The sequence below is a fragment of the Lepidochelys kempii genome, chromosome 2 (genome assembly GCF_965140265.1).
Source record: "Lepidochelys kempii isolate rLepKem1 chromosome 2, rLepKem1.hap2, whole genome shotgun sequence".
Taxonomy (NCBI): domain Eukaryota; kingdom Metazoa; phylum Chordata; order Testudines; family Cheloniidae; genus Lepidochelys; species Lepidochelys kempii.
The window spans coordinates 59,317,506-59,340,216 of record NC_133257.1 but is presented as its reverse complement, the minus strand read 5'-3'; the positions used below and the strand labels follow the sequence as shown (position 1 = coordinate 59,340,216).

General features: G+C 39.3%; 1 protein-coding gene across 14 annotated transcripts in view; it reads right to left on the bottom strand.

Moving 5' to 3' along the window:
• Nucleotides 1-22,711, bottom strand: part of NCOA2 (nuclear receptor coactivator 2) — a 259,281-nt gene that overhangs the window by 182,695 nt on the left and 53,875 nt on the right. For 6 of the 14 annotated variants that reach the window (XM_073330882.1, XM_073330883.1, XM_073330884.1 and 3 more), the window contains 2 exons: nt 21,161-21,250; nt 14,065-14,158 (listed from right to left, as the gene is read on the bottom strand). The exons of 3 other annotated variants lie outside the window; for them this stretch is intronic. The gene's annotated coding sequence lies outside the window, so the exon portion shown is untranslated. The remainder of the gene's footprint in view (nt 1-14,064; nt 14,159-21,160; nt 21,251-22,711) is intronic. 5 more of the 14 variants (XM_073330891.1, XM_073330888.1, XM_073330881.1 and 2 more) reach the window with 1 other exon arrangement.

Sequence of the window (22,711 nt, the reverse complement as noted above, 5' to 3'; positions counted from 1 at the left end):
CTTTTACACTAATCAGGTGGAATACCCTGATGTTCTGTTTAATTTTAAAAAATTCCCTGAGCAAAGCAATGGGACCAAATATATTGTACAAAAAAGTAACATGTTCTGGCAGCATGATGGACCTGATGACCTAATATGTCTCTCCCATCTCTCAAGTCTACGGTTGCTTTGATTTCAATATCTTCCACACTTAAAATCCATCAGCCTTTAAAAAACAATTTTACTTGTGGGAGAAAGCTTGTTCTATCCTTCCTTTCTTTAAATTACAGAAAATGACAGCATGCTCTGGATAAGAACTCATACTGTAATTAACGATGAACAATATAATGGGAGTTTTTTCTACAAATATGTAAAACCAAACAGTTTGTAAACTAAATCAGAAAGTTCCTGCATTAAGAAGGACTATAACTCGTAATTTTTACTATAAAAAAAGCAAACAATTGCTGCCAAATGTTTACCATAATTTGCTTAAGATGAAAATATGATATTCACAAACAATGTTTGCTTCCACACACGTGTATTTTACATTAATGTAAAAATCAAAACCATCACCAACCACTCCACTATTTGTCTATAGCTAAGCCTAAAAGAAATTTAAAAAAAAAAAAAGAGTTAATAAAATCTGCAGGGTTCAGTTGGGCTCCTGAGTGTAGGTGTGATTTTTACCACCACCACATAAATAATCCGTTTTAATACTCCTCTCCTAAGTACACCATAAATCACAGAACAGAGAGACTCTCTGATCCAGTTTTATTTGCACAAGAACAGAGGAAACATTACATGAGGCCAACTTTTGTGTAGGGGGAAGAGAAACTGTAATCCTCTCAAATAGTTTTGCCAGAGTGCAAATTTAGATCATAATTTGTTGGTATTTGCAAGGTAACTAGCTAGAGTTTTAAAAAGCCACTGAATAAAAATTAGAAGCTATTTAACTCCATTTTAGGAGGAGAATGTACATAGTTGGCTTATCTGCTGCTCTTTAGAAAACTGCTGTAGAATGTTAAAACTGTTCTAATCTTTGTCTCTCATTTGAAGCAAAACAGCTTTGTGTAGCCTCTAAAAATAGGAAGAGTAATGTGGGGGGAGGGGCGGAGTGAGAGGATAAGTGGGAGTGAGAACAGTTATACCACGTTGACATGAATTCATAAGAATGCCAATTGTACTCCTAGCATATCACCATCCTAAATCAAAATGAGACACATTCTCTATTATCAAGCAAAAATTATTGTCCTAACATTTTTTGTACATGCAAAGAAGAAAAGAAAAAGTTCTCTTATCTGCCACCAAGACCATCATTCTGCAGTCACATTTGTAATGAAATGCAGGCCAAAGGATTAGAGCTAGTTCATGGAAAAAACAAAGGAAATCTGTATGCAAATACAAGACTATCACAGTAACTAAAAAAAAAGAATGAATCCTACTCAAGTACCAGTGAATTTTGTCCAACAGGATTCTGTATAATAGCTTTCACTCAACCCACTCCCTACAGCACACAGTAACCATTTTCATGAAAGCCTCTGCCCTAAAGTAGACCAGCAACATCAACGTCAAGGTTATGGAATAGGGATGCACAAAATAAAATGTCCTGAATGGCATGAATATCAACAAGAAAAGGAGTATGAAAGCATATGCTCAAATAAATGTTAGTCTCTAATGTGCCACAAGTACTCCTTTTCTTTTTGTGAACACAGACTAACACAGCTGCTACTCTGAAACAAATATCAACCATATTCATTAAGCAGGATCCTGATGGGAGACAGGGTTCTAGATGCAGGGGATCCTCTGTTCTTCCCGAACTACCCAAAGACTGAGGGAGAGAAGGGGCAGCTCTTGCAGATCGGTTCCCCAGGCAAGGAATAAAAATGAGTGAACAGACTGTTATTCACGTTCAAAAGTTCAAATATTAAATAGAAGGGCGCCAAATGAATCAGGCGAAGCAGCTCTTTCTTGTTATAACACCACAAGAAAACTAGGCAGCCATGAAGAGTCACTGGTTTTCTCATCAGAAGGCACTGGATTGCGAAGTGATATGAGTGTGGGTGGGGACTTGAAGAGGGGGCTGATTCTTTCCATTTTACATCATTAGGCAGATCTCACTTGTATTTTTTTTTCTTCCGTGACACCATACAAGACTGTAATAGTTCTTGTCAGAGGGCTATTGTTTAAACACCCAACCATGTGAGCTTCCTTAGGATAGGAAAAGAAAAAAAAATAAGCAACCTCAAAATATTTAAAACTAACTATTGATGTTCACCCTCATTTTATTTTAAAGTTTGCAGCACTTGTTGTGGATCAAAAAGGGCATATTCTAATTGAGATGCAGCAGTGTAGCGTTTCTAAAACTGGTCTTTTAAAAGACTTACATACTGATAGAAATACCATGTCACTTTGCAAAGTAGCTGTTTTGTTTTGACTCATTATACAAACAGGTGCCCAAGCCACTCTGATCTAAATGGGTAAAGATCAAAGAGCAAGGAGAATAGTAATGAATTCACAACCAGAAAACATGTTGCTGTACACAGTGCAATTAGCAGCAAGATCAACAAGAGGGAACTGGAGATTTGAGCCCATGCTTTCTAAGTGGTATTTTTTCATTTAAGTAATGTTCACATTAATGTCAACAAAACACTGCTCAGTCCTTTATGTATTTCTACTCTAAAAGTTAGAAAAACAAATCCAGTTCTGTGTAAATCATCTTTAGACTAATAGCTGTTAAGATAAGGCCTGATGACAATATCATAAGGAAGCAAAAATCAAGGAAAAGAGCAAGTATTTAATGCTTACAGATGCACTTTTGGAATAGGATATTAGCATTAATTTACTGAAAGGGGGCTTACATAGTTTATATATACGGACTCGGATAGATTTGAGTAATACCTTTTAATATACTTTTATTTATATTTTGTAGCACTTCGTAAAAGGTTACAAAATGTAATTCCTGAAAAGAATATTTTTACGTGGGGTAGAAGGGAAAAGGGCAGGGCTACATATATCAATTGAAGCACAATCCATTGTCTGCATGATTATATTTGTCTCCCAACAACAGTATCTGCAGAAATTTGCACAGTTCTGGAAATAGTGCTTGTTAGTTAACTGTTTACTGATATTCTTCTGACAAAATTTTATTTGTTAAACAAAAATTGTGGTTCTTTTTAAAAATATAGCAGCCTGACAATAGAGTGGTAGAATTTAAATATTGTCATTATATGTAGTTATAAGATCCCCGCATGTAATGGCTATATCAATGTGATAAATTGAATTTATCATACTTTATGTATTACCTTTTATTTGGTCACATCCGCTGTGCCCATTTATCCATCTTCCCCAGGACACTCTACTACTGCAACCTCTGAGCAGCTTCTGTCATTTTTAAGAACTGTGTACACACACATATGCACACACACACACACACACCAGAAAACAGTTTCTTTCTTTTCTCTCAAATGTCCTTCCAAAATTATGCCTGTCTGAGGCCCAGGACAGGCAGTATTTTGTTTTGGACTATGGACAGGTTAACCATCTAGCAACTCATACCCTAATACCTTATACCATTGGAAAGAGTTGTATCCTTTTCAAATGCTGGAAATTATCAGTAATTCCTCTAAGCTGTGGAAAGTTCTGAGATATTGGATTTAAAGTCATGGCATGTACAGAAGAGTTATACTAGGTAATTTTTGGAGGTTTAATTTTTTTTAAAAAATTGTTTAACGGTTTAAACAGCAGAACTCCTGTTACTAGAAAGCCTGGCGTTATAGGCAGAGGCTAAGAAGAAGAAAAAAAAAACAATCCCAAGACATTTTAAAATATTTATCAAATAGTTGGTTTTCTTCTCTTACATAAGAGGCATATACAGAATACATTATATTAGCATTCATTTAAGATGACTTTATAATTCACCTGTGGCTTTCACAATGCATGAGTAATATGGCTATTTCCAACTCAGGATAATAAAACCTTCATATACCATATCACACGATACATAAAGTGGAGTTAGCGTAAATGATAAAGCGTTCATGCTTAAAAAGTCTGTTCCAGTTTGAGAGATATTACTAGTTTTCATGGTATTTCCCATTTTAAGTATATAGAAGCTCAGTAGAATTTTTCAAAACATGGAAGTTTAAGTGTGCCCACTGTATCTATATTTTTTAGACACACACACACACACGGAAAACTGCATTAGCTCACCCAGATCCAGAGAACAATCTCCCATGTTAGTAACATTAACACAAGGCAAATTTTGAGCCTAAATTATATATTAGTTTGTCTTTATACTTGTTTGTTTATCCAGTATTTCCATGTAGCTACAAATGAATAGTGAATTTAGCATAGGTAATGATAGTGAGTAACTCTCTGTGATAATTTGGGCAATCTGTCTATGCACAAGCTATGGATTTTGGTTGAGGTCATGAAACTGTTATGAAACTTCTGTATCATGGAATGCTTCTATATGGACGTAAAATCCACCAATTGCTGAGAGGGGCTGCAGCAAGACCAGGGATAATGGAGGTTAACTTTAATGACTACTCTAACCAAACAATGGATATGCTAAGGAAGTTGCCTGAGTGGGAAACCATTACTACCAAGTTTTTTTTTGCAGGGGGCTGGTAAAGTGGAAAATCACAAATAGAAGAACAAAGAAACCAGGTGGTGGGAGAAGGACTCACAGAACAAGACACAAGATGAAGTGAGCTGTAGCTCACGAAAGCTCATGCTCAAATAAATTGGTTAGTCTCTAAGGTGCCACAAGTACTCCTTTTCTTTTTGGTCAGGAGAGAGGATGATATGGGTGTGTTTTCATAGTAGGGGGGCAGTTTAACTCTGGGACTAGCCCAGGGTGGAAAAGGCTAGCTCCAAAAGGTTCCATGATTCTGAAGAGAAACCATGAGTTGCCAGAGAAGGATCCTAGACCTCCCAGATGACTGTGGCCAAGCCCAAAGAACTCTCCAGAAAGGTGAGAGATCTGAAGCAGGAAATATGTATACGTGTGTTTATTATTTTGTATAGATTGTGTATTTCTTTGCTAAGTAAAGAGCAATGATGTTTTAGAATCTTGTGAAAAATTTTCTGTGCATCTGTTGGCTTTCAGTATTATGTGCCCCTGAAGAGTTAAACCTAGGGTTACCATATTTCAGGTTCCCAAAAAGAGGACACTGCCAGAGACTAACTGTCAGAGCAGCTCCAGAAAACAGTTGGAATGGGGAGAGGGGCAAAATGGAACTCAGCCATGGCCACTCCCATCCCCACTAGCATGTACCCAGAACTGTGCAGAGGAGGAACTCCTCCACTAACACCACCACTGAAAAAATGAAAGGATTTAAATAAGCAAAGCACACAAAAAAATGCAGATCCAATATAACATTAGCTACAATCGCATTATTCACTCAATATTAGCTGCCATCACATTGTTCAGCTTGCATATTACACACAAAGACTATGTTAACAGAACATTAATAAAGTTGCAAAATCAAGCACTCAAAAATTAGGAAATGCCAGATTTAAGGTTGCCTGTGCATTCTCTCTTCAGGGCAAGGATTGTCTCTTACTGTATGTTTGTACAGTGCAGCCCCATTCTCAATTGGCCCCTGGACACTGCCACAATAAACATGATAAATATCAAATTCCAGAAGTAAATTTCAACATGAAAAAAACTGATTGGAATAAGGAGAAAAAAGGCAACACATACTACCTAAGTACAGCAAATGGAAAAAATATCACATTCAAAGTTTAGGAAAAATATACATTTGATGTAAATCATTTCAATTAAAAATTAAATAGATAGAGAATTATATTTAAAAGGCAACCCCAGTAATGGTTGCTAACCTATTCACGTATGGACTACTTGCATGAGTTTGAATACAAATGTCCTGAAGAGATTACAACCTTAATAAAAAACACAGCCTCATCAGAAGGTGTCAGAGAACTAAAAATAAACTCATTCAACTCTGATAAGAAGCACCAGATGCTTATCGCAGGGGCGGATGGGACGGGACGGGACACTGGGTTTCATATGCTGAAGCTTCCAATCTGCCTTTTTGCACATGAAAACACACACCATTATTATGGGTTGTGAACAAATGCCGGATCACATAATCTGCTCTTGATAATGTGATTTTGGCTGGACCCTGAACTTTCTGAATACTGCTCCACCAGATGATGAAGAAGAAAATCATGCATGAACTACACCAATCAGTATTCAATTTCTTCTTCTAAAGTGATTACATTATCAGTTCCCAGATTCTTCATGATCAAAAATACTCTCCCCTCCCCTAGGGATTTTGCTCATTGGTATGGAAAGTAAAAAGAATCCTTGTGCTTTAAGGTAAGAGAGACAGTCACGGATAAAAATCACACAAAAAAGCCAAGATGGGTCCTACAGCCCAAATCCAAGCCAAACTAAAACCAAAACCAACACCACAATCCTTTAGTGCGCAGTTAGGGAGCAATTTAGTAGTAGCAGCAGAACCTCTGTAATACTGTATCTGTGGGCTGCAGGCATTAGCGAGCAACATTCTACACTTGCTACATGCAGTCAGTCCATTACGAGAGGATGTGATCTACCAGTTTGAAAGAAGTTTAGACTCTCATCCTTGTTGAATTCATTACAGTTCATATGCCCTCAGTTTGTTTCCAATTTTTGCAGCATAGGTAAAGCTTCTCAAAAGATACAGAATTTCTAATACAGCTCTTCCCCATTAAGCTACACTTCAACTTTCTTCCTCTGCTGCCAGTACTTAAGATGTGATCACTAAGACCAAGAATCAAAATGAACTTGAGATAAAATCTCTAACTAGCATTACTTTTTTAAATTATTGTAGACTTCTCTCATAAGTGAGTGGTATTTAATATAAATCAATAACTTAAAACTAAATTAATATAAACAAGAGTTAAACCAGTTTAGGTGCAACTACATTAGGCGTTTGCACTTAATTAAAAATTGGTCACTCTTCTATTACAGACAAGGCCTAAGTAGTGTTTATAATTTTATTTGCAACATATTAGTACCCTAGACCAGGGGTTTGCATATTGGCGGCTGTGACCCACAGAGTCCACAAGCATTTGCCAAGAAGTCTGTGTTTTTGATGCTCCCTGGCTCAGTTCAAGGCAGGAGCCTAAAAACATAGACAATCAGCACCCTGTGTTGAGGAAAACGCAATTCACTGTCCCCCACCTCCATTCTACTGGAAAGAGAAGGGGAAGATGTGGGATCGGGATGGGAAACACACCCCCCTCCACACACACACACACACTCCTTCAAATGAGGAGAAGAGAGGGGCAGAGATTGTGATGGGGACCACTTTACTTCCCTGCCGCAGAACAAGCTCCAGCAGCTTTATATACAGGCTTCTCATTTGCAGGGCCGGCCTGAGGGAAAATAGCACCCCAGGCAAACTTGTATTTTGGCACCCCTGGCCCCAGCTAATAGTGCAGTCTGTAATATAGGTGCAGGGGATCAGAACTAGGTCAATTTTATCAATCAACCGAGATGACTGTGCTGCTGACATTCTATAAAGTGTATTTTAATCGTATGCAAAGATAAAATGTAATCCATCTATTTTGTTACCATTTTAAGGGGAGATGCACAGAGTAACAAATAAGGGACATTTTGGTCTCCTGAGAACATCAGTTGTGGACAAAGGACATTGATCTGAAATTTAGGACAATCCCTCAAAATATGAGGAATTTGGAAATCCAGCACCTGTTCAAGACCATGAATGCATTTACTACTGTTTTCTTACTAAGGGCTCATTTGTGGCTTTTAGCCTCTGGCTGCAATAGGGGCAGGGTGGAGTTGCAATGCCCCAAGGAGAGATCCAAGTGGTAACGTGCCCAACTCCATAGGAAATTGTTCAACATTATCACAGCTGGTGATAGGGAATATGTAAATTCAGCATCCATTCTACACCACACAGAGAATGATCGATTGTAGTGCAAGTTACTGTAGCCTGAAATAGTGGCTATGGAGCAGTAGCCAAGATGTTCTAAAGCCAGAGAAAGCATTTGTCTCACCCCAGTTAATATATAGCCTGGCTACTCTTGATGTACACAAGCCAAAATTTCCTTTTCAAAGCACATAATTAGGTTAGGAGCATCTCTGGAGCCCAAAATTTCTTCCATTCTTTTTCAATTTTACCTCTTTATTAAGAAATGTATAAAGCAATGATACACCAATAATACCAATTGGTGCAGTCACACCAGTTATGTGCCTTTCAACAACTTTGGACTGCACCAAGCCATTAATATACACTACTCATAGGACAAGGTGTATAGTGCCAATAATGTTTAGAATCAGACAGCATCAAAAAGAAATTACACACTTCTGTATAGCAATGAAAAAAAGAAATCTGAAGAGTCCTGGAAAATGGTTTTGATTTCAAGATTTATCTCTAAATTGACATCAGGAACAGAACTACAGCAACCCTGCCAAAATATCTGCTAGCATGATCTTATATTTTAACTCCTGGCAGTTTCAAACTTACCTTTGGTCTTCCCCTTTGACTCACTGTGTTAAGTACCTTTGATGTCTCAAAAAACCTCAAGTAAAAAACACACATAAGAACAAATTGTAGACTTTCTACCAAGAGCACCGTAGTCTGATAGAGACTGCTTAAGGGAAACCTATCTACCAAATGCCACTATAATTGTAAAAAATGGGACCTCAGAATTTCAAGAGAAGCTAATTCAAATATCTTTTTAGAAAAGTACAGTCTTAAGGCACAGAGTAACTAACACCTTTTCACCAGATCTATATTAACCCCAACTCTCAAAAGGTGATCAGGAATTGAAAAATCATGTTTTAAAAGAGAAAGTCAAAAATTCTGTAAGACTTTGTCTAGCCTAAGATTTAGCGCTTCACATACAGTCCTGCAGTGGCACAGCTGCACCTTAGTGAAGATACTACTATGCCGAAGGAAGAGCTTCTCCCTTTGGAGTAGCTAATCTACCTCCACAAGAGATGGATTCTATGTGGATAGGAGAAGCTCCTCCTGTTGACACAGCACTGTCCACACTGGGAGATAGGTCAGTATAACTGCATTGCTCAGGGGTGTGGGTTTTTTATACCTGTGAGCGACACAGTTATACTGATGTAAGTTTGTAGTGTGAACCTGGCTTTAGAGATGTGATGTGAGATTGATCTAATTGACATCTTAAAACGCTAGTGAAGAAAAAGCATTTGTACTTTAGAAGAGTGGTTCTCAACCAGGGGTCTGGGGCCCCGGGGTCCACCAAGCATGGTTGGCATTAGACACGCTAGGGCCTAGGATAGAAAGCCAAAGCCCCACCGCACAAGACTGCAGCCCAGGGTCCCAAGCCCCAACACCCAGGGCTGAAGCCAAAGCCTGAGCAACTTAGCTTTGTGGTGCCCCAGTGACATGGGGCTCCTGGCAATTGCCCTGCTTGCTACCCCTTAATGCTGGCCCTAGATTTTATATGCAGAAAAATAGGTGTGGTGGAACATGGGGGCCGTGGAGTTTTTATAGCATGTTGGAGGGGGCCTTCAGTAAGAAAAAGGTTGAGAACCCCTGCTTTAGAACAATGCTAAACTTGTCAAATTAAAGTCCATGCTTCCTCCAAGGGCTGGTTTACGCTGCAGAGTTAGGTCAGCTTAACTACATCACTCAGGGCTGCGAAAAATTTCACACCCCGTGCAGTATTTTTAAACCAACCTAACCCCCAGTGCAGACACCACAAGGTAGATGGAAGAAATCTTCTGTCAACCTAGTTCCCAACTCTCTGAGAGGTGGATTTACTACAACAATGGAAGTAAAGTGTCGCTGTAGTAAGTGTCTACACTACAGTGCTACAGCGGCAAAGGAGCGTTTCTAGTGTATATATACTCCAAAGCTTTAACTCAATCACCTGAGCATGCTCTAAAATACAATTGCTTTGTATTAACTAGAGTTTTCAGAAGGTGATAATTAGATTCAGCTAGGTAAATCAATATAAACTTCACACCTTTAGTTCCTAAACTAGACAAGGGCTAACACTAAGTAGATTTAGTCAACAGATTTTAGTGTAGCAGGCTGGCAAATGTCCGACATGTTCACAGGCGCTGATCCTGCTGGAATTTTGTTAAGTGGGTTATGCAGACTAAGGGTTTGTCTTTACTAAGGCCTGGTCTGCATTAGAAAATTAGGTTGGTTTAACTATAGCCGTCAGGGGTGTGAAAAATGGACACCCCTGAGTGGCGTAGTTAAGCTGACCTAAGTCCCCATATAGACAGCACTAGGTTGTCAGAAGAATTCTTCCATCGACCTAACTACTGCCTCTCAGGGAGGTGGATTACCTATGCTGACGGGAGACTCTCTCCCATTAGCGTAGGTAGTGTCTGAGCCACTGTAGCATTTTAAGTGTAGACATACTCTAAGAAAATTGGTTCAGCCTATGTCAGGCTTAGTTAACTCATGCTCGCTAAGCCTGACCTAAACTTGGACTTCTTTCTTAGTGTGGCTGCAAGGAAACACCTTGTAATTCAATTTAGCTGGTTGAGTTCAAACCTAAATGCAACCAGAAAAAAAATCAAGGTAAAAACGTTACTCTGCATCTATTCCAGGAAAAAGGTCCAAGATTAGATCAGGGTATCCAGCATCTGAACTCGGCCACTTTTGTTATTCAAGACAAACCCGAACCAATGCTTTGGTTCATTACCCCACCTGGATAGTGGGTGTAAGAGGATCTAGGATGTGAGCTGAGTAGATGGAATCACAGACCGCCTAGGAACAGCCAAGCCTAGGGAGAAGGTGTTAGCTGAACTGAATGTTGTCAGTTATCTTTTTGTTAGTGTTTCTGTCATTGAAGATATACCCCAAAATGGGATACGTTTGACTATACAGTGTATGGACTATTTTAGAGCAGATTGGAAGAAGCAACTGGTTAAACTTGAAGGCAGAAAAATACTTTACCAGATTCTTTTCTACACCACCTAGTGTACAGTCTCTGGAGTTTTCTGGAGATGGTCAGCAGCATTATACTGATTTATCTGAAGCTATCACATTGCTGGATTTGTTCAATCCTGCTGACGCTGAAACTCAAAAAGCTTTAGGACCTTGAGGCTTTTCTAAAACCATCCTATTAAAAAAAATATAGGCCTTAGATTTACACTTTTCTAAAGATGTTAAGCAAGTGCTACAACTACCATTACAGGCCGCAAAAAGTTAACCATAGCACAGACCCCTGCTATTTTTAATCACACTAACAAGGAACAATAAGGAGTACCAAGCCTGAGAGAGCTACTTCTACCAAGTAAAACTACAATGTAGGCGCTCACATGTTGGTATCTGGACTCCAAATACACTTTCTCCCCATCTCTCTACCACGTTAGAACCAATCTAAAGTACTGATCCCAATATTTTTAACATAAAAATCCTAATTAAGTTTTTCATTTTGCTAAAAATGAATATTATAAACCAAAAAACCATGGTAAAAAACTATTAAAAAAAAAACATGAGATCCCAATGTCAGAGAAGCATTCATTATCACAATTGACATTACTCTGATTTTTCCCCATCCATAGCTGGTTAAACCAACCGAAAAAAAGGAACATCTCCATGTATTTCAACCTAGAACTAAACACAGTAAAAGCCCATTGAAAACAGTCAATAAAGACACATTTTTGAAGTTACTTGCTTTGTCTACCAATAACATATACATGAGTCCAAACCCTCTAAAAATTTCATTGTAACATAATACTCTATAAACTTTAGATGAATTAGGTCAGCAGACTACATATCTGAAGAAAAAAAAAAAAAGGAGAGAAACAAGTGAAAATTATTGGCCCATGTAGGACTATATGTAATCATCTTCCTTCAAATTTGCTTGGGTACAGCAGACACTAACCAGAGACAGGATGGTAACTTCCGAAAAAAAATTATATTTAAGCACAATTTGCAAGAGAAGTTCTAATATAATTTCACTACCCAGAGTGGATGGCCACTTTCCAGCTTCAATTCCAGTGCCCTTAGCTCTCCCTTCCAACTTCTAAAATCCTCCCTCTACATAAATGAGTACTTCATTTATAAGGTAAATAAAGTAGGTGGGTAGAGGACTTAGTAAGCTAGTTTCTTACATATGCTGTGGAAGAAGTGGGTCTTCAAGAGGGACTGAAATGAGGCTTTGTGGACCCAAATCAAGAAGTGTTCCTTTGTGTAATGGCAACATAGATGACAGTGCTAAGAGTCCAAGACATCTCACATCTACAGAATCATCCCAAGTTACTCAGAGAAAAGAGTTCTGAGAGTTAAGAGGCTCCACATTCTTTGTGAATTAACAACTCACTCCTTACTTACTGGATTCTTTCATATACATTTGGAGAAGACCATCTTCCTCAAGTCACACAACAATAACGCTCTGTAAACCTTCAGACCGAACTAATTTTTGTCATGTATTCTAAAAGCGGACAACAAAAACGCAGCTCTGGTCTGTTATCAATGCTTTGCAAGAGAATGTTTCCATTCCGTGTCAGTCACTTTATCTGCAGGAAGGACATGGAGGATAAACAGTACAATGAGCTGCCACTACTCTCTCAGCAGATTCTCTCTCACTTTAAACGTCCTGAACGTAAACCTTCATGAAAACCAAAAATATAAGGCTTCACTAATGAGCAGTTTATCCACCTAAGCAGGGGAGTTTTCCTGTGGGGGCAAGAACAAAGGTATACCAAGTGACCCAATGAGTAGATTCCATGTACACTTCAATGGCAGGGATATTCAGACACTCAAAAGCCTTAGACACCATCTAGCATTTTTGACATCTCTATATAGACTCCTCTTACCACAGGACACAATTTAGCACATACACATACAAATCAGCTTCTATAGCACAACATGCACAAAGAAGTAGATTTTGGAGAATTGGGTTAAGGTACAGCTCCTACCAAGCAAATAGTCCTAGTAATCTTATTAAAAACCTTTATTTTCTCCCTAGCATAGAAGAATTGAATACTAAATGATCCTTTGTGGAGGTGGGTAAGGGACTGATCTGTAATGCTTTACAAATGAAAATTCAGTGAAACATGTTTCTCAAGTGGTCCAGAATGCTTAACATATTTTACATTTCAGCAGAAGTGAGTAAGCATGATTTGAAATGCAGAAAATAACCAAATTAAAATAACTTAATTCATATAGAGAAGCTGAAAAAAAAAAGGGAATTCCAAGTTAAAGTTAACTTTCTGTTCCTATCTCATCTCCACTGTGCCTAAATACTGCAAAGATCTCAGAGCAGAGGCCAGTTTTACACCCAGCGTTTAACTACAGTCCAACAGAACAGAAAGAATGCAAACTGGTTAGAGGCAGGGCCAGTATAAAGAATTTTAAAATAAAGGAGAGAATGAAAATCTGAAGATCCAATGACACCAGCAAGTGCCCTGCAGGACTGTCAATGAACTTTAGATTTATGAAATAATTTGATAAATAGAGAATAGACACCAGCACAACTTCAGTAGATAATCTTGCCTTTCACTGAACAAAATTAAAATGTAATCAAAGTTACATTTCTAATAAATGCAAGGGCTCTCAGTATTTCAATTAAATAAACCTCAATATATAAATCCTCCAGCTCCCAGTGCCAACTCCACCCTACCTACACCTCAGTATTTCACTGAAAAAATTTAGAAAAATGAAGCAAGAAAAAAAGTTTCATAGCCTCCTCTTGCTTCCACAATAAACAATATTTGAGGCTTTGCATACATTAAGTTCACTTTATGACAAATATTCTATGTTAACATTTATGAACCATTTCTTTTTATACAAACTGAGAATTTCAAACCAATATATAAATGTATACACCACAAGAGCAGTTTTTAATCAGTATGATCAAATTCATTCCAGTTAAATGTCAGCCTGTTTTACCATCGAGAGTCAGTGTGTCGAATACATTTGGAATAAATCTGCAATCCGTCAGTGTTGGTACATGAGTGCGTCGTGGAACACCCTAACCAAAGTGTGGAGAAATGTTACTACAGAAAGAAACTTTTAAGTGCAGAAAACTTTAAATGTCTATCTTGTTTTAACAAAAGAAAGAAAGAAAGAAAATCAAAAGCATAGACATATAATCAGCTGTGTTACATACCAAGCTGTTCCAGCAGTATCTTGTCATTCAGGACGTAACATTTTCACGCATCAGCCATACAGATCCCAGAGGCTCAACCCACATTTCCTGATTTCTACAACAAAGATTGTCATTAAGCTACCAACATCATCAGGAATGCAGTACTACTGTAACCATACTTAAATTAACCTTTCATCTACTTTGAGCAAAACAAAAAACACTGTAAGACTGGTATGGCAAGTTAGTCAGCTTCTAAGCTATTATCCATAAGTTTCAGATGAGACAGCAGATCTATTAAGAGCACAAAGCCTTACATATATGCAACTTACACTGAACTTCACTCAAAATAAAATGAACCCTGTTCAGTTTAGCCAGATTATTGTAATTCTCTGCTCACTTCTGCTTTCATTTGGTTCACATATCACGTAATGCACAGTTTTACAGGATTTTGCAACTAGGATAGTATCTAAGAGCAAGCTTTCCTTGCCATGTTCCTCTAGCACTGGTTCTTTATTAAGCATACAGACTTGAAAATTATTTTGCTAATATTGTGCTGCTACGGCAATATCAACCGATGTTTTTGGGTTAAGGTTATGACTTTTCTAGGTTATCTTTTTTTTTCCCTATGCGTTCTGCAGAACTGTTGATTTCCAAGAAACAAATAATGCACTAAAATTCTTTTCCATACCTAGACACTTCAGAGCCTTATAACTCTTGGTAATATCATGGCTTTAGCTCCTTACATTCCTCATAGCCACAGTCAGTCTTCCATCGACACTACAGATATGAGCCAGATCTCTGTATGCAAATTCTTTGGTTATGCATCTCATTTGCAAAATCCTTTGTCATTTCAAGATAGATCTGCTAAATTAGTAATACTACTTAAACCAAACCCTGAATTATTTTTTTTTACTTTACACTTGTTCCTACGTTCCCTTTTTCACAGGGCACACAGCCAGAACAATTTGCATGAAGGGCACTGCATTAATATATGTGAGTGAAGCTCATGTTCTCCTCTCCCATGTAAAAACACAAAGAAAGGAAACAAGAATGAAAAAAATCACATAGCTGTTGAGGAGCTGCATCATTCTTGCAGTGGCTGCAAGCTGTAAATTGGAGGATTCATGAAAAACCCTGACTCAAACCCCTATCACAGATCCACAGTCAGCAGCATCTTGGAGCAAAGCTCCCCTCCACACTCCTTCCAAGCAAAGCTCACCTCTGATAAGGTAACTGGGCTGGCTGAAATGCTGCAACCCTCTGGAGATCATAGAGCACATAAGATAGATGATGCTGATCCAATCAGGAATAATTTATCCTCCCCATTGTACATTATGTCGCCCCTACTGGATGGAGGAAATATACTGCATAAAGTGGCTCTCTTTTTGACATTGGGATCTGGTAATAGTCTAGCAAAGGGAACAGACGTAGCTGCACAGTAGAAGATGCTACAGGCTCCAGCACAGCTACGTTCTCCCTCCACGTAGCTCCATCCACCTCATTTCTGCATTTTTGCTCCTCACTGCACAGTGGAAGGGGATACTGGAACCCAAACAAATGATCCCATAATAAGTAACAATCACCTTCAGCCATATATTGCTTTCAGAAAATCTTTCACCTAAGTACTTCAGACTAAAGACATTTTTTCCTATGCAGTATCTAACCTGTCTGCACACAAACTGAAAGAAAAAACAAAACATAAAAAAAACCTATTTCAAGGACATACTATCTGCGCTATTCTGAGAAACACAGAACAATTTAACATTTTGGGGGAAATGACACAGAGGTCTGCAATCTTCATCTGCACTCATCTCCCAAGCAGACTGTATTGCATTAAGTCACTCATTCTAAAGTCTATAAAAAGAGGCTCCAACAACTGAGGTACAATTAGTCAATAAAGGCATTCCGCTAGCTGAAGCTAAGAGTCCCAGATATATACTGTGATTTAGTCAAGACACACTGAAAACAAAAATAATTTTCATAGTAGAATTATCAACCAGATTTTATTTGCATTCTTCAGTTTTAGCCAAGAGGTCTATTTTTGTTATAACTGTTCAGGGCAGGGCATGATCCTGCAAGGTGCAGAGTGATCTTTCATTATCTGCAGTAAATATTTAGATTACATGGCTCTCAAAGGCTCCACTCAGAATTAGGACCCCACTGTGCTGGGTGCTGTGCTGTACAAAGACAAAGCGACAATTCTTGCCCTGAACAGTTTATAGACTAAATATTCACCTACAAGGGAAGTTAAAGGCACCTTCCAGTAGCGAGCTCACTGTTAATCAACAACAACAAAAATTGCAGGAATAAAATGTAGACAGGTAGCAGTGTTTTATGCATTTGAAAAACAGTATCATCTTCCATTATATTCCATAATGTTTTTTTGCACCAGACCAGTTACTACTGGGTACATAATACAGGTACAACCCAATTAGACACAGATTAGATGCAAATATAGTGTGCCTAGGAATTACAGGCCCTGTGGTATGTAATCTCCTGAAGTCTAATCCCTGAATACAATGGAACAAAATTCCCAGCTCTGGTTTAAGTGAGTGCAATTCTTAATAACTTCAGAGCAGTTGTTATGACAGTTGTGAGGTTGGCCCAATGTCAATGACACCATTAAGATGTAAATACTGGACAAATAGAAAAGTTACCAGTTCACAGTAGCCTTCCTACAACTGAAAGAACACCATGCGACTTTAGCAACAACATTGAACAGAACAAAAAGTCCTATTGAGTTCAATGGAATTTTTCATATTAGCAGTTCAAGTATATCATAGCAGAAGCTGGTAGCAACCCCTGTATTTAGGTTGCCTAACACTTTCCATTATATTCTTGCAACTTCATCTTTGAGAAGCTTTCATGCCTCCATTATTTGCAGTAGACCTTTGGCATTTGGTATGCCTTTGGTATTCCGCGCAGGGAATCCCCCGTGGGCTACAGAAGTGCTTTTTCTTAGTCCCATGAAATTCCATTCAGATTTTGGCTGAGATATAAACTATTAAAAATGGCCATTTCCCTTTTCTCACTTGCATTCCTCAGGAAAATACTGGCAACATGCCAAAACCACCACTGAACATTCGGAGGCATGGTTTGCACCCCCACAAGCTGCTCCAGAGAAACATCAGGGAGCTGCCAGAGTAACTGAGCTGTAGCAGGGGGTGGGAGAAAGGACTCTATTCCACAGATCCTCTCTCTGCCCCCACTTTCAGGACTCCCAGGTGTGCATGTGGCAGGGTGGTAGAGACAGACACAGGCTGGGCTCCCCAAAACCACTACTCCTCCCAGACTCAGCACATGGGAAGTCCCAGACGACTGGAAAAAGGCTAATGTAGTGCCCATCTTTAAAAAAGGGAAGAAGGAGGATCCTGGGAACTACAGGCCAGTCAGTCTCACCTCAGTCCCTGGAAAAATCATGGAGCAGGTCCTCAAGGAATCAATTCTGAAGCACTTAGAGCAGAGGAAAGTGATCAGGAACAGTCAGCATGGATTCACCAAAGGCAAGTCATGCCTGACTAATCTAATTGCCTTCTATGATGAGATAACTGGCTCTGTGGATGAGGGGAAAGTGGTAGACGTGTTGTTCCTTGACTTTAGCAAAGCTTTTGACACGGTCTCCCACAGTATTCTTGCCAGCAAGTTAAAGTAGTATGGGTTGGATGAATGGACTATAAGGTGGATAGAAAGTTGGCTAGGTTGTCGGGCTCAACGTGTAGCAACCAATGGCTCCATGTCTAGTCGGCAGCCAGTATCAAGTGGAGTGCCCCAAGGGTCGGTCTTTGGGACGGTTTTGTTCAATATCTTCATAAATGATCTGGAGGATGGCGTGGACTGCACCCTCAGCAAGTGTGCAGATGACACTAAACTGGGAGGAGCGGTAGATACGCTGGAGGGTAGGGATAGGATACAGAGGGACCTAGACAAATTGGAGGATTGGGCCAAAAGAAATCTGATGAGGTTCAACAAGGACAAGTGCAGAGTCCTGCACTTAGGATGGAAGAATCCCATGCACCGCTACAGACTAGGGACCGAATGGCTAGGCAGCAGTTCTGCAGAAAAGGACCTCGGGGTTACAGTGGACGAGAAGCTGGATATGAGTCAACAGTGTGCCCTTGTTGCCAAGAAGGCCAATGGCATTTTGGGATGTATACGTAGGGGCACTGCCAGCAGATGGAGGGACGTGATCGTTCCCCTCTATTCGACATTGGTGAGGCCTCATCTGGAGTAGTGTGTTCAGTTTTGGACCCCACACTACAAGAAGGATGTGGAAAAAGTGGAAAGAGTCCAGCGGAGGGCAACAAAAATTATTAGGGGACTGGAACACAAGACTTAGGAGGAGAGGCTGAGGGAACTGGGATTGTTTAGTCTGCGGAAGAGAAGAATGAGGGGGGATTTGATAGCTGCTTTCAACTACCTGAAAGGGGGTTCCAAAGAGGATGGATCTAGACTGTTCTCAGTGGTAGCTGATGACAGAACGAGGAGTAATGGTCTCAAGTTGCAGTGGGGGAGGTTTAGGTTGGATATTAGGAAAAACTTTTTCACTAGGAGGGTGGTGAAACACTGGAATGCGTTACACCTAGGGAGGTGGTAGAATCTCCTTCCTTAGATATTTTTAAGGTCAGGCTTGACAAAGCCCTGGCTGGGATGATTTATTTGGGGATTGGTCCTGCTTTGAGCAGGGGATTGGACTAGATGACCTCCTGAGGTCCCTTCCAACCCTGATATTCTAGGATTCTATGGCACCAGCGGTCAATCCCCCATCTGGGGCTTATACAGGAGGAGGAGCTCCCCACAACGCTGGGGCTGGGGCAGGTAGAGAGAGAGCAAGGCTTCCTCCTGATCACCCCCGGAACTGCAACCTATTTCCCTCTGCCCCCCCTCAGGGAAATTAGCAGTCTTTTGTTGCCAGATAATATTGTTAGTCTTGTTGCTCAAGTGATAACAGTTTGTGCTGCAATGCTGAAGGCTCAAGGTTCAAACCCTATTGCTGATTCATGATTGTGGGTAAGGGGGGTTGTTACAGTTGCACGTAATGTTTTTTTATTTAATTTATGTCATTATCATTCATCATTCAATGAAATAAAATACATTTTTTCATTTAAATAACAACCTAGGAAATTATACTCCAAAAATACTAAAATAGCATGATTAGGTTGCAAATTCAAACACTCAAAAGTTGGGATATGCCCATTATACACTTGTCTTTGCAGTTTTAATCAACTCTCTTGTGCATATGCAATATGATACATAGTCTTTAACTACAGGATATCATACCATTATTTCCACAGGATCCCTATGCACAGGATGCACAAACTTGGAGAATTAAGGTTGCATAGACTACTGTAGGTCTGACATTTCCCCATTTTCGAGTGCTTCATTTTGCAACCTAAATAATATTCTTTTAACATAGTTTGTGTGTAATACTCAATAGTTTGTAACACTGATCATGATAAAAATCATGTATGAAAAGGAATCACTCAGCTCTTTGACAGGAAAAGCTAGTCCACGATTGGGTTCCCAACGTGAGACACCTTAAAGGGATTTGATGTTAGGGTATGTGACTGTAGCATAGGTAAGTTATCATAGTGGGTACATGGGAAGATATTTTACAATATTAAGATATTTTTCAATTACTGTGTGCAATCTGATAATTGTACACTGTTTAATTTTTCTAAGATCAAACATGCCATGCCCTCAGCCATCAGTTAGGAAAGCAGGCTTTGCTAAGTTCATGAAGATTGATTCAAAGATAAATGATGTTATAAGTGAAAACAGCATTCTGCACTAGCTCACTAAACCGGAGTTCCATAACAATTTACAGTCCCAATTCAGAAAACATTCTTATTCAGAAAAGCATTTAAAGCACATGCTTAAAGTCAACAGGACTTAAACATGTGCTTAAGTCCTGTCCTGAAATAGAGATGTGAAGAGTCCATCTAGGTATACTAGTTATTTGTTAAACAAACTCGCATTACTTTAGTGATTCCATGATTCAGTAAATACAATTATTTCATTTATTACAGTGTGTGATACCAGGAAATTAAATGTACAACTACATTAATATAAAGTAATGGTGAAGGCTTTACATACGCAAAGTCAGAATATTCAAAATTATTAACTGAACAAGAGAACTGAACAAGAGAACTCTTCTAAATTGCACATACACATTAAAATAAAGTTATATTATAAAGTAACAAAAATATTATGTAGGTGCAAGAAAGCAGATTTTTAAAACTGGTATCTGAATCAAATTTTAATTTCCATACTTGTGTGTGTAAAATCTCAACTGTACTGTGGCAATACATAATTCCTATGAGGTTTCTATGGTGTCACTATCAAACTTACATAAATAATTATTTAACATAGCTTTTTCAAACATGTCCACAGTATTTTGGCAAATTAGTGACCTTGGAACTATGTTCCTGATAGCTTTCAAAATCTGAATGATTTCGCTTGCTCATATTAATCATTAATGTAACTTTTTTCAGCTCTTAAAAACTAATGTAAACTTTTAGGACTTTTCAAGAGCTAAGGCTCCCACTAATTAGCTTTCTAAGCCAAGTAAAAGCTATTTTGCACTCCACTCTAAGCAATTTTATAGTTTGTTTAGTATACAATATTTAAGTTTACATTTTGGAAGTGCTTCATTGTAGTCCTGTACCAGGACTTAATATAATTAAATCAAGTCAATAGTTTGTTTTTGTTTCTCCTCATTCAAATAATCCTTATCCACTGAATTCAAATCAGAAAATAATGAGACACATTTTATGAGATCAGTCTGGCTGCAGATCTTATTAAAAAGCCAAACCAAACAGGAAGTTCTTACTAATTTGACCCAAACCCAAGTGCACGGGCAACCTGTATCATTGCAGGAATTTTGAAGCTGTCTTGGCCTCCATCATGCTACAGGACAACCTACAGTTTTTCACTTTAATCTGGCACATTGGTCCTTCATGCAGGCACAAAACCCATGTGCATGTGGCATGTGCTTCTCTGCAGAAACTAGTAGATTTAGAGCCCACACTCTGAGGGGGCTTAAAAGGTCACAGGAGCCAATGATGCCAAAGAGATAGCGACTCCTCTGAACCACACTTTATTGAAAAGAACTAATCACCTGTGCTTAAAAAATGAATACCCAAGGTGCTCCATGAATATCTTAATATGCAGTATCTCTTGAGGCCCAAAGTTAGCAAAAAGCCATTTCCTAGGAGAAACATATGGAGAACAGAGTTAGGGTAGAAATCCCAACACATTTTTTCCTAACCACAAAAGCAGATGGCCTTTACAGCCCAAGCACCCTTACTGCTGAGAGACAAATAACAGTACTTTCTTACAACGTGCCCATCATAACAGCAGGAATTCAATAAATTACAGAAAAGTACAATATTGCTCAATACATGGAAAGGGAGGAAACAAAACTGGATCCCTTTAAACCTAAGGAGCAGGCAGCAGGAAAGAGGCCTGTTGGTCCTGGCAAGGCTACTTTTACATTCCACCCAGCAAAGCTGGGCAGCACAGCCAGAGGCCTGGTCACTGGCCAATCCAACTGGCTGGTTGTCAGATGACAGTAAATCCAATTAGGACATGTAACCCCAAATACATTGTCAACTAAAATCCTGACCACCACACAGACCCAAACCTAACTGCTCTCCTCGAGGTGAAACACTCAGAAACAGCCAGGAATCAGCAAATCCCCTGTCAGCAAGAAGTGCATTGTTTTACAGATGCTGGAGCATTATAAATATGTCTACACAGCTCACAGCAGCGACCATCCATCCCCCATCGACAGACTTAACATAGTAACAGCCATACTGGGTCAGACTCAAGGTCCATCCAGCCCAGTATCCTGCCTTCTGACAGTGGCAAATGCCAGGTGTCCCAGCAGGAATGAACAGAACAGGTAATCATCAAGTGATTCATCCCCTATTGCCCATTCCCAGCTTCTGGCAAACAGAGGCTAGGGACACCATCCCTGCCCATCCTGGCTAATAGCCATTGATGGACCTATCCTCCATGAATATATCTAGTTCTTTTTTGAACCCTGTTATAGTCTTGGCTTTCACCATATCCTCTGGCAAAGAGTTCCACTGTGCGTTGTATGAAGAAATACTTCCTTTTGTTTGTTTTAAACCTATTAATTTCCTACCTATTAATTTCATTTGGTGACCCCTAGTTCTCGTGTTATGAGGAGAAGTAAATAACACTTCCTTATTTACTTTCTCCATGCCAGTCATGATTTTATAGACCTCATTCATATTCCCCCTTAGTTGTCTTATTACTCTCTCCTCATACGGCAGCCATTCCATACCCCTAATCATTTTTGTTGCCCTTTTCTGAACCTTTTCCAATTCCAACATATCGTTTTTGAGATGGGGCGACCAGATCTGCACTTGGGTTAACGGAGCTCATACTAGCCCTCTAAAATAGCTGTGCAGACAGCGCTTTGAAGTTGCGGCTTGCCCCTGCTAGCCTAAATCTATTAAACCATGCTGCGGAGGCTCATTGCTGTGGGCTGTGTAGACATACCCTAGGCCTGATATACCCTCTTCTACGTGAGGGATGGTTGCTGGCACTAGTAAGGATAGAGCCTGTGCCTCAACCAACTGTGGTAAGCTTGCTGATATGCACCGAGGCTTCTGTCAGGACCAAAAAACCCCATTCCTAC